Source organism: Bactrocera oleae, chromosome 2 (assembly GCF_042242935.1).
Source record: "Bactrocera oleae isolate idBacOlea1 chromosome 2, idBacOlea1, whole genome shotgun sequence".
Classification (NCBI taxonomy): domain Eukaryota; kingdom Metazoa; phylum Arthropoda; class Insecta; order Diptera; family Tephritidae; genus Bactrocera; species Bactrocera oleae.
The window spans coordinates 93,468,019-93,481,334 of NC_091536.1; positions in this window are offsets into that span (position 1 = coordinate 93,468,019).

A 13,316-nucleotide genomic window follows, 5' to 3' on the forward strand; every position below is an offset into this window, starting at 1 on the left:
GCTTCACCTTCCTCTATTCTATTTTTAGCTTTACCGCATTAATGCCTTTTGAACAATGTCCAGTGAGAATAATCGCAGCAATGCAACTGTCGGCACGGGGGCTATGTGTAAAATGGAATAGAAGTGCTATTGTTGGTGTGGTCCGCAGTACGCCGGACATGCCGATAAGAGCCGTTCATTGGACTCATTCAAGCTTCTTAGCAAGTGCAGCTTTTTCGAGCGCCCTCCACCAAGCGAATACTCCATAGAACAGTATTGGCATAACTACGGTTTCGTAAAGCCAAAGCACAACTTGGGATGAGAGTCCACACCGCTTCCCAATAGCTATTACAGCATTATAAGACAGTCGATGCCTTCCTTTCTCTTTCTTAAGTATTTGGCCGTGGCTCGTAGACTTCAACGTCGTCAGCGTATACTGTCACCCCACAGCACCGTTTTTCGAGCTCTTTTTTTAGATCAATTACCAACAGAATCCAAAGCTGTGAGAACCTCACGCTGCGGGGTGCCCCTGTTAATCTTTCGCGATAACTTTGCACTTCACCACTTTGCTACGACCATTTCATCACAAACAAGACTATATGTGAGATGCTTGAGGTTCGATTCCACCTCAAGCTTGTTATGTGCTTTAACCACTACCTCCGGTTGCACATTTTTGAAGGCACGATTTCGAGAAAGGTGCCTACCCTAAATTTATTATGCATAAGATCAGTGTCGACTGACCAGCCTTTGCTATAAACATACTGGGCCCTTAACAGTTTACCACTCGGTATTGTACTCCTAATGTACAAGCAGGTGCGGCTTTCCAACATTTTCAACAGAATTGAGGATAGGTTAGTGAGCCTGAAATCCTTAGCAACGAAGTGAGAGCTCTTTAAGTTCTTCGGTAAAACGCCATTCTATTATTTTCCACATCTAAGTGCTGCCCTAATATTCACACACATTTGCATATGGGGAAATGCGCATTTTAGCAAAAACTTATAAGCAACTTTAGCCATTTCCGTTATATGATCTCCCATCCCAAAATTTCACTGAAATCTTTTCGTCCATGGTGCTTTGCATGCATTTATTTGATTTGATTTTCTCTCAAATGGCTTTTGTTGCAACTTTCGAACTCAACTGACGCCTTTTTAGTGCATATTTTGACGCCGATGTCTAAGCAAGAAGCGCTTAGACAAAAGCAATGGGTGTGAACAAAATATCAAAGAAATTCTAAAATTCAAAAAAGAGTGGAAAAATGCAAATTTCTGTAAAATTGATAGCATTCAGCTAACCAGAAAAGTTGTGAGCGCCGCCAAGGCAATGTGACGACACCACTACATACCGCTACATATAACTACTCTATTGTAATAGAGCTGCACATGAGTATACATAACTGTACAAATGCACAGTTCCAATTTCCTTACAATAAGTGGCAATGAGTGAATTTTGCAGAATGTAAATTATTTTGTGTGATTTCAACCAATTTCACTTAGTGGATTTTTGTTTTGCAAAGCAAATTTTTTTAATATTCTATTATTAAAAATATTTAGTATATTTTATTGAATCAGTCGTACAGTTTATTAATTTTTAGATTCAGTAATATTGTGTCAACCATTTTATGCACAAACATTTATATAACTGTACAAAAGTACATATGCATTTGCATGAATCCATTGAAAAATATTTTTATTCCCGAGATATTATTATTAAAAAAATAGAATTTAGAATTTTAACGCAATTTTTCTTTCAATATTTAAATAATTTTAATAAATTTCACATTTCCGGCATTGCGTTATTTTAATTTATTAGCTTGCGGCTATTAAAATTTTAATTAAATTGATGTGCAGGTGAAAGCATTTGTGAATTTCACTGCCGATGAAGCAGTCAACCGTTCATTTTAAACAAATTCCTCAAAATTCCAATTACAAGTAAAATTTTTCGGCAATCATTTAGGATATTCGATATGAATATATTATTAAAAAAACATAATTTTTATCTACATATGTGAAAGACTCTTAACACTCTCACATTTACTCATATTATCACATCTTATAATATTTTCCCTCAGTCTTTCACGCAACTCGTTATGCAACTCAGTTATTCAAAGCTCATATTAGATATTTTTGAGTACTCGCCTGCGACAAACAAGAAATTTCTGAATGGTAACAAACTAGTACGAAGAGCACCAATTCTACGAAATATTACGAGGCTTCTTATTGAACTATTGTATTGAATTTATTAAAATTAATTATTTTTATTACTTGAACTAGATTTTCTCTTTGTCTGTTTGCAACTAGTATGATACTGCTGTATTACTGCCTGGAAATCGAACCTATGACTACTTTGTACTTTAAAAAATAACATGCTAGTCGGCTGATTAGTTGAACTTGAGTCATCAAAGTTGAAATTCTAAGACGGGAAATATTGGGAAGGAAAATTTCTTTTACAGTTAGTTTCGTGGTTTATGAAGTATGGCGCTGAAATGTGGGCTATAGTGTATATATTTTGCTATGCATTGTTTATTATTTTATTTTATTATTTAAAGGTATTCTAAGTACTGTTTTAAGCAGTATAAGTAACTATTATAGATAGTTGTTAATAGTAAAGCCAAAAAATAAATGAAAGCGTCTAAATTTAGCTATTTTTTTGTAAATATCGAGTGAATGAGTACTAAGATTTTCAGATTAAAATTGCATAAAAATTTTAATTTAATTTTGAGTGTTTATTATGAGCTAAATTTTTGAAAATTATATTTTGTCCAATTTTTATACGATTTTATATATTTTGCATCCGTAATATAGATGTGTGAACACAAATTTGTATAAGCAGGTAAACATTTGCGGAACTTTAATCATATACAAGAAATAGTTGGCCCAATTTTGAAAGTGAAATTGTACTGCGTATTTCCACAACATGACTAACGCAATTGAATTTTGAAGTAAGATTTATTCAAGGTTTCTAAACCAACATAAAAGATGGCGCACCCACTGTTAACGAAACCTCGGTAAGAACTAGTGAATATCATATTAACAGGAAAGTTGCGGAATTCTTACTAAATTATTTTTTAATTTTTTTACAGCGTGGTTTTTTATATGCAAAAACATTAAAAAAAAATATGAACGCATATTAATTTTACTACGTGTAAGAGACTATGTGCTGTTTTATAGACTTATTAGCGATAAAACATAAATTTTAAGAATATATGTATAAAGCATTTTTTAACTTCCAAACAGCACGCCAAAAATCCAAAGATTTAAACGTGACAGCTATATGCTATAGTGCTCCGATCTAAGCAATTTCTTCGAAGAAATTTGATAATAGCCCATGCCTAATTTCATAAAGTTACCTTGGCAAATAAAAAAGCCTTTTAAACAAGCACATTATTGCGATCGTTCGCTTTCTATGTCTTTATAGGTTATCCGACGTTTCCTTCTGGGTGTTACAAACTTTGTGGCAAATTTGGTATACACTGCTCAGGGTATAATTAGTTACGTATTTGTGGATGCGACTGCGTTGAATCGTTGCGTGAGGAATGTCAAGAGTCATACACTAACTACACAATTATTCTGTTCAAGTTGGCAATGCATTTAATTGGGTTACGCTGATTTTACAAACCAAGTGGAATTTTAATGAACACATTTACAAATTTTTTTAAGAAATTTATAACTTTAATTAACAGATATTTATTGTGGATAACACTTAATTATTTGCTTTACTTACGTTCGGAAAAAATATCACTGTTTCGAGCATAAGAATTAAAAGTAAAAAAATTATGTATTGGATGTTTAGTGTAATTATTATATTTAAGCCGGGCCATGCATTTAAGAGAAATTTCTAATTTAGTGTAATTGTTAAAAATATAACTACCTTACTACTTAGCAGACGTAGCCATATGTACATACATGTCTGCAGTTTACCCTTATTTATGTGCACACATACAGACATAAATATTTTTAAATGACTTTGTGTAAGCGTGTCTGGAGTGTAAAGATAAGAGTTGATTTCAAATATTCGCGTGTCATTAGGATTTCATCGCAGGCAATATTTACTGAATTTTTACTATTTATTAAACTGATAAAATCAGTCTTGTATTCGGAGGTAAAGTTCCTAATAAAAAAATTTCATATTTGATGTTTTATCAAAATAAGAATATTAGCTGAAAGTACCAAGGATGAGAATATTTTTAATTCTCTAATATTGTAAATAACAAATTTTTTAATACTGTAATATGGATTATAAATAATTTATGGTCTCAATATAAGACAGTTTAGTGAGTTTAACTTGATTGTAGAACTAATTGAAATACTCATGTTTAATTAAATGGTTCATCTGTGAAAATTAGAAATAATATATGTTGAACCTATGTATATTAGGGTGGCTCAGATATTTATGAGATAATTGAGAGTTTTGAGAGCTTGTCATCTCAATTTAGATTAGCTTATCCAAAAATATTAGGTTTCAGTTCGAGTTTTTTAGTGTTATATTCCTTATTATCAAAAATTGCATACACCTTAAGGGAGTCGTCTATCTTTGCGGTTTGAAAGCAAAGATGTTTTTGTTTGCATATTTCTTACATAAACATAACTAAAACCGTGCCTTATCAAGGATTTGGTTAAAAGCATTTTGGCTTACGAGATTTTGCTTACGCATAGTGTTTTTTTTTTTTTAGTTTTTGCACGATTCTGGCAAATCTAAAACGATATTCGAAATCTTGAAATTATTAGTGACATCGTGCTATTCTTAGAAACGAGCTTTAATGGAAAACAATTTTTTTCGATTTGAACAGTTTTTTTTTTTAATTGCTGCCATTTGGTCAGATTTTCAAATGTATTGAAAAAAGCTTTTGTCGAAACATAGTTATGGTTTTAAACATTAAAAGAAAAAAATTATGGTTTCAAAGTTCTGAAGCTGAAATTTATTTCTAAGAACTGCTACGTGTCAAGCGTAGATTTAAAAATAACAACATTTTTTTCGACATCCAAGTTTATGAATTAATTAATGCAAAAAACAATTTTTTGCAAACCATCGTCGAAAATAAGGCCGAAGTTTGAGTGTGAAATTAGGCGACTGATTATCGCTCTCCATTAGTAAATAAAATAATTATTATGTACCTTCGGCTATGCTAATATCTTGAATACTTGGAAAACCAATGAAAATGGTTTCTATTTGAACATAGGAATCACCCTAATGCACAAATATGATGTTTGTGAGTGTGAGCATCATAATACAGTATCTTCATTATTATCTTTCTCACCACAAATCTGTTTTTAATGGTGCTCAATTCAATTTAACCGTACTATATTCATAACCACTGCTTTTCTTTGCACTTTGCAATCTACACCACACACAAACAAATACATATGTGTATATGTATTTTGCGGCATTTATACAGAGTTGCAATCGCTGTTGCGAAATCAACCGCTAAATAACGTGCTGCGCAGGATTTTCATGGCCAGTGACCGTAAGAAATAAAAATTTAGGGGCTTACCGCGCAGCCAATGAATGCATCAGCGTGTGAATGGGTATATGTATGTGTGACGTTTTAATTGTCAAAGTGCGCATCAAAAGTGTTTTCGACGGCAACAACAAAAGCGTAAAAATAAAATGCAACAAAGAGATGTATAAGTCTGTATGTACTTGTATATATATAGTACAACGGAGGCAAAGCTCGTAAATTGCACAACAAAGTTGAAAAGGAAGAAGAAGAAGGCGAAGGCAATAAAATAAAGTAAATCACAAAATGAAGTCAAGTAGAGAATTCAATTATGAATTTTATTTCAACATTTTCCACTACGCACACTCATACACGCATACTTACACACATATATGTGAGTGCAAGTAGCATTTCATTTATTGCATTATATCAGATAGCGGTGATATGATGCAATATTATGACAAGTGATATGTTGAGCGACCATGAGATCGCAATTTCTGCGTACATTCCTCCGCACATTTGTTTTATTATACAACAACAAACAAATTTCAAATAATACACACACTTGTGAATGATTGCTGGCCTCGCGATCAACATTGAAGCGAAATGCGCTCATCAACCCAAAATCCGTTCGAAGCTATCATTCACTGCTTGTGTCCGCGGCAAAGACGCTGCCAAAGCGTAACAGCGGCTTGGCACGCTATTAATGGACTGCACATTTTAATGGAATTGCAAAGGGCGAATGACGAATGAATGACTTCGATTGTCTTTTTAGGCTGCTTTGCTGCACATACAGAGGTTTTCTGATTTCTCTGAAGCCATTGAATGTCGCTGTTATTGTTTTCAGTTTCACAATTGAAATATTTGAAAGATGTGTTTGACTTTCTTAGTTAATTGATTGCTCGTGAGCTCATATGTAGGCATTGCATTGAGTGGATTTGGTTTCAACATTTTCTATTAAGTGAATTGAAAGCAGGTCGCTGTTTTATTTATTTTTAGAAACTCTTCAAAGACAGTTATGTTAGTAATAAGAATCTGTGTGGTTACTATAGTTTTTTGTGCAGAAGTGTGAGAGGTAAAGCAAACAGTTTTGTAAGGTTATGTTCCAGAGCAGATACCGTTGTAATATTAAACAATAACATTAGTGAACTGTAGCTGAAAACCCTTAACTTAAGAAATTATGTTTGCCTTATGTCGATAATTGCACTCAGTGATATGGATAACAAACCCTTACGCAGGGATAAGTACTTTGGTTCATAGTCAATGGAAAAAAGTCAGCTTAACTGAAGCTAGTGCCGTGTTCGATTGAGAGGTTATCTGAGATGTAGATGGCCCTCCGCAGATTATTAATTGAAAAGCGAGGCACACCTGACCACAGACGGCTGCACTTAGGCCCTCAGTAGCTTAATTGTATTCTCGCGTGGTAACAAATTAAGCTTTATGTAACAACTCAGTGGATTTAGTAAAATACCTGCATTATTTCATCCCAGCTATTTCTTATGTTGGAGCATTGGAAGCCGTTTCAGATAACGCGGCTCAACCAGCTGAAGGCTGGGCATACACAAAGTGTAGTTTCAGCGTCTCATCATCCTCTGCGCATGCTCTGCATTCCACCGAATAAGCTTTACCAATTTTCTGAAGGTGTGATCTTAGCAGCTATGTGACGTCACGTACAGTGTTAAAAAGTTCCGTGTTTTAAAATTTCCAAGACTTGAGAAGTTTTAATAGAGATTGTTGAAATTTAATAGTCTAAGGCAGCTTAGGGAAATTATGTTCTTGGTAGTACCGAGCAGGTCAACTCGTTTGCCCTTTCATTTCCTTCTATTCTTACCATATATATGACTGGAAACTCATATGACTACGCAGATACGTATTGCTGTCCGATGTCGATTTTCTAGCAGTAACCAGTTCTCAATACAAATAATTTGACTTCAATCGAACGCACCGAAGGGTGGTCTTTGGTGTAAACTGATATTCAATAATTTTCATATAGCCATTTTCAAAGTGTGGAAATTTTGGCAAATATCACCATATTATTTTTTTCTTTTGTCTCATTGTTATTAGTTATATGAATACGGATATGAAAAATTTCATGATGCTCTCGACCTATGAGGCTCAGGAGGTTATGAAATCTTTAAATACATATGTATGCCTTTGAATTGCTAATAATTCTATTCCTGTTTTCGTCAAACGTCTATTTTTATTTCACTCTATATCCAATATACAGCACAATAAGCGTATTTACTTACATACAAACATATATTGACGCATATGTACGAATGCCAAAATCCAAATGCAAAATTTCATGATTTATGAGCGCCAAAGAGCAAAGCATTTTCACAATGATATGACGAGATTTAATCAAAAGATATGCTTGCATGCCTATGAGTGGGCATTCTGTAATATTCTGATGTGTGCGTGTGTGTGTATTGTTATTTGTTGGTGTGTGTTGTGCTGATGACTGAGTGCGTGCGCCCAAATGTGCATGCATGTATGGATGTACATATTGTAGACCTTCTACAGAGGCGGTAATTTAATTAGTAACGATGTTACAAACCTCATGACACATTTAATCGAAACTGTTGAGGGTATACAAATTTGTCTTTGATATATCAGAGGATTGAGGAATGTTTTAATATTTGCAAAAAATGTATGGTGAGCATTACGTCTTCAGCTGTCGAAATCCACACAAATGACTGGAATGTAAAAGGGTGCCATATGTAATGATTTAATCAAAATAAAATGATGGCGTTAGAGATGACGAAAGGAAATATTCATGCTGGGAAAAGTCGCTATAGTACGAAACTATATATTTCAAAGAGATTGAGAAAATTAATATAAATTTGTATAACTGATCTATCAATCAATTGCTATTCTATGTCCTCTATTATTAAAAGAAAAAATAAATAAAAGCGATAGTAGTTATTTTCTCGTGGCTCTATAAAGAAGCTCTGATGACTTTGTTCATATACCTTTGACTATTTTTAGTTTTGCGTGCTTTGCTTTGCTAAATGCGAATTAAAAGAATTGGTTTTAGAGGCAGTGCGTCCAATAAGTTGACCAACGTTGTACAGGTATATGTGCCTTTGATTTAAAGCAATAATTTCTATGACAGTCGGTACCACATACCCATACACACGCAAATATGCATACGGTGCAACCGACATTGCTTAACATTGCAAACGCATCAGTTGCATTATTTCAACAACAGCCAATGTTGTTATTATTATTGTTGTTGTTGCTTTGGGTTTTTGTATTTGCTCACTCTTGATTAGTACAACTGGGTAGCGTGTGCCAGTCGTTTTATGTTCTATGCACACGTTGACAACATTGACTAATATGAGCATTGTAGATGCAACAACAACAACAACAACAAGAACTGCGACAACAACACTAGCGGTGGTAGCAGCAATAAAACGAGTCAGTACGAGACGCAGCGGCAAGGGACGTTGCAAAAGTTGCAACGCAAGCAAAAATCTGCTTTTGCATTTCGCATTGAAATTGTGATTTAGTGGCAACGCTAATATAAAGCTGTTATGCGCATGTGTGTATGCATGTGGCTAGCAGTGCAAATTAACACAAGCAATTCAGGCATGCATTTACATGCACCTGTAAATAGATCCACACATACGCACACACAGGCTCACAGACGAGACGCCCGATGACTTTGTTCACTTTGCCCGAAGTGGACGATCTTTGTGCTATATATGTGCTGCAACATTAATATTGCGAACTCGCTTAAATCGTGACTTTTTGTGTGCGTGTGTGCGCCGGCTTGTGCTTTTGTGCCGTTGCATAATATTCATATGATATGTTGCAAATTGAAAGCTGCATACTGTAACCGTGTAGTGAATACCTGAAATTTCGCAATCGCCGACATAAAAGAGCTTGCCACAGTTACAGCATTTCATATATACAGGCATACGTGTGCGTTGGTTGCGTATGCGCCAAGCTCCACGATCTGTGATAAACTCGATATCCCTTAACTCACGCACACACGCATACACGTGAACACACGGATATAATACGCACTGGTTGGTTGGTTATTTCACGTTGCAATCGCATTGCCTGCTCGTTTGATTGCAAAACAGTTTCAGTTCAAGTTTATAACGAGCAAATAATACACTTATGACTTACTTACAAACACACATCTGTATATACATAGAAATTTAAGCCTAAATGTAAGTGTTTCGTTCAGAGTGGCCTACAAATATATATACATGTGCTATCAAAATTAAATTGTTGTAAACGGCATATGAGTTTTGAGGAATTAAACGAGTTTCGAAAATGTTGCGCTAAAAAAAGTACAGCGGGTTTTCCATCAAAAGTGAAAAAAAAATTAGTTTTTTAAATATGGCGGTCCGATGTGAACAATATGGTCCGATGTGAACAATATTCTTGGGGTTTGTACATAGTATTGTCTTGGACAACAATCCATTCGTGAAGATATCTTGCTTAATAAAAAAGTTTACCATAGAGGGACTTTGTTTGATAGGTCAGTTTGTATGGCTTGACCCGATCCGAACAAAGCAATATATTTTGAAATTTTGGCATTGGGTCGAATAATACTGCGCACGAAATTTTATAAAGATATCTTGCCAAAATCAATAGTTTTCCATAGAAAAATTCGATCAATCAATCAATTTGTAGCTTTAATGATGTCGTCAATTCATACAAACGAGTAGACTCTTGCGGAGGAAAAATCATGTACAAAATTTTAGTTCAATATCTCAAAAACAGAATGCTGGTTTGCGTATATAGAGAGACTGACAGACATAAGTACATGGCTAAATTGTCTCAGCTCTTCACGCTTCCCATTTATATATATAAGAGATAAGTCGAATTAGCTATCTCCGTCTGTCTGTCTATATATCCGCGAACTAGTCTGTCAGTTTAAGAGATATCGACCTGAAACTTGCACACATCCTTTTCTCACCAAGAAGCTGTTTATTTGTCGCAACATCTGATATAGGACCCCTATAGTATAGCTGTCATACAAACTGATCAAACAAAATCAAGTTCTTTAAGGAACATTTTGTGTTTGTGAAGGGTATTACAGCAATATATATATAGCCGAAGTTAACCTTTTTTTCTTGTTTAAGATTTATTAGAACTCAGTGAATGTCCTTTCTACATTACCGAAAATTTCAGAGTGGGAACATAGTGTAAATTACTTAGGAATGTAGGCTATCAAACAAAAAATATTGAATGAATGTAGAGAGGTCGATGTTTATCTAATATGCACGCCGTCCGCCCATTCAATGACGATTGAAGTATCAAACAATTGATCCGAAAGAAAGTGTTAATGTGCTATGCACTTAATCCATCTTGATTGTTTCATAGTGGCTTAATTTAACCTCATCAATAATAAATTTTATTTTTTTAACAAATAAAAGTCATACTAGAGGGGTTGATTTAAGATCTGAGAGATATTACAATTAGACTTACGCTTTACTAAAACTAGTACTAATTTACGTTTTCTGTTGACTAAATTTCTAGTAAAGTTGTCAATTCACTATTAAATATCAGCGCTTTCGAACTTCAGCAAGCCACTGAACTGCATAACTTAGCTTTGTAAATTCAAAAAAGCAATCAAACAATGCTCAACACATCCACTCTCCGATGGTATAGACATTTTTCTATGAACTTTTCACGTTCCCTAAATGTTTTTAGCGCAAATTGGATTAGCATGACAATATGTATACTAAGTGAGACGCATATGTCAATGTAACGATGCGCTCCCACCGAATTCATACAAAAATTTCTAAAAAGAAACTGCTGTGACAAAGCCAATTGCAGCATCACCTATCATATGGAGTTTTGGCTGCCATTTCTCACACTACATTGTGACTACATTACTAGAGACCGAACGACTGACAGAGGCAATAATTGTGTTGACTGAAATTAGATTAAATGAACTTTCGTTCGGGCTAATAGTGCGAGACAGTTCTGTGTGAGAAATGGTGGGGTAAAAGTGAGCGAAAAAATCTCTTTTCGAAAATTTGATTTGCATCAACTTCTGAGGGACTATTTGCCGAACAATGGTTAGTTTGAATGAAGTCCCGCGCCAGAGGAATTGCGCACATATCAGTGACTGTTGATTGTGTTATTTTCACAAAATTCTACACATATGGCTTATATACAAACATACAAGTATATAGCTATATGCAGATGCATTGATGAATAGATTGTTGCCTCTGAAATGGTCACGGTGTAGCGATGCTTATTGAATTATTTCGCCTTGGTGAACTTTTGCAAACTCATGCATTATTATTATTATTTTTTTTTTTTGCATAGCTAATGTTAAATGTTTTCATATTTCGCTTTTATTTTTATTAGTAATATAATGATATTCTTGTGACACCTACATATTTATGCATATTACAATTCTTTGGTGTTGCTAAGTTGATTAAGTCTTATAAATTTGTGCCTCATCATTCTTATTATTTTTCGAAATAGAAATTAAGGAATTTTTTTTTTTTTTGTTGGTAAATCTTCATTGTGGTGCAAACAGATCATTCAAATTCGCTCGCTGTGACCGAGTGCAATCTCTCCGTAGAGTAGTACCATTAACTACTAGGGAGAATAACTTCTCACAAGTTTTTTGCTTGAAGTGTAAGATTCTAGGAGAATTTATATAACTATTTTTTCATCCCTGCAGCCATCACGTGAAATGCTAAACTGTAGCGCTTTTGAAAAAATATTTTTAGTTTTACTACCTCATTTCGCTTAACACCGCTATAGTCAGTCGGTCAGTGTCAGTTCTATTTTAAAACAAATTATAAATCTTCTGAGATTTCCTACATCGTTTTTTGTTTAGTTCTCAATCTTCTAAATAAAAAGCATATACAAAATTTCAGAAACTTTATCTCAACCGTCAATGATCCTTAGCGAAGTCATCAACCCCAAGACCCATTGCCTCAGGCCAAAAAGTAAATGGGTTGTTGACCTCGCAAAAAGTAAACAAAGGGTCACTGACCTCAAGAAGCGTTGTCGACCTAGCTAGAGGTAAACAAAACTGTTATCGACCTCACTAACGGAATGTTCTTGACCTCGCTAAAGAAAAACAAAAGGTTGTTGTTCTCACTAAAGGACACAAAAGGTTTTGAAGTTTTTTAAGATTTTAAATTTTAAGTCGCAACTGCATAAACAACTAATTTTGTTTCGTAACTTATCAAAATAGCATTTCAATAACTAATTTTTCCGATTTGTGTAGGCAATATTGTGGCGACTTTCATTTAAAAATATTCTCCTTCACTTTTTTAAATTTTCAGTTGAATTTTTTTTGATTTCTAGAATAAGAATAAGAATTAGTATTTTCCAGGTCTAACCAATGGAATATTATTCTGACGGAATCCGCATAAAAAGCAAAATAAATATCAAGTACCCTGTATTATATATTTTTTTCGATCTAAAAAAGATCCTTAAATTAAAATAAAATTTTATTCGAAATTAATGTGTTTTTCTGTAAATAAGTGCTGTAGTGCAGCATTACTTTCGATATTTTGAATTGAATTTAAATAATTTCTTTATTAAAGACGAAAAGCTCTATCAATAATAGGCATACATGAATTCAACTATATGAATTTTACTTTATTCACTCTCGCTGATTTAAGTTAGCTCTCATAAGAATTTCCAGGCATGTCTGTAAGTTAATTTATGCCGTTCGTTTGCTGAATACGCTGAGAAAGTTTCCGAAATTTATGGCATTCATTCACCAACTTTTGTGCGAATTCGATTCCTAATTGACTGCCCGCCTGCATGATAAGTATGTGTGTATTGCATGCACACAAACATTTCTACTCACTGTTCTCCACAGCCTGCATGTGTTCGATGTGTGTGCTGAACTGTAAACTGCCGGTTGAATGGCCACTAAAATGCTTGAAAAGCAAGAGTCTATTGC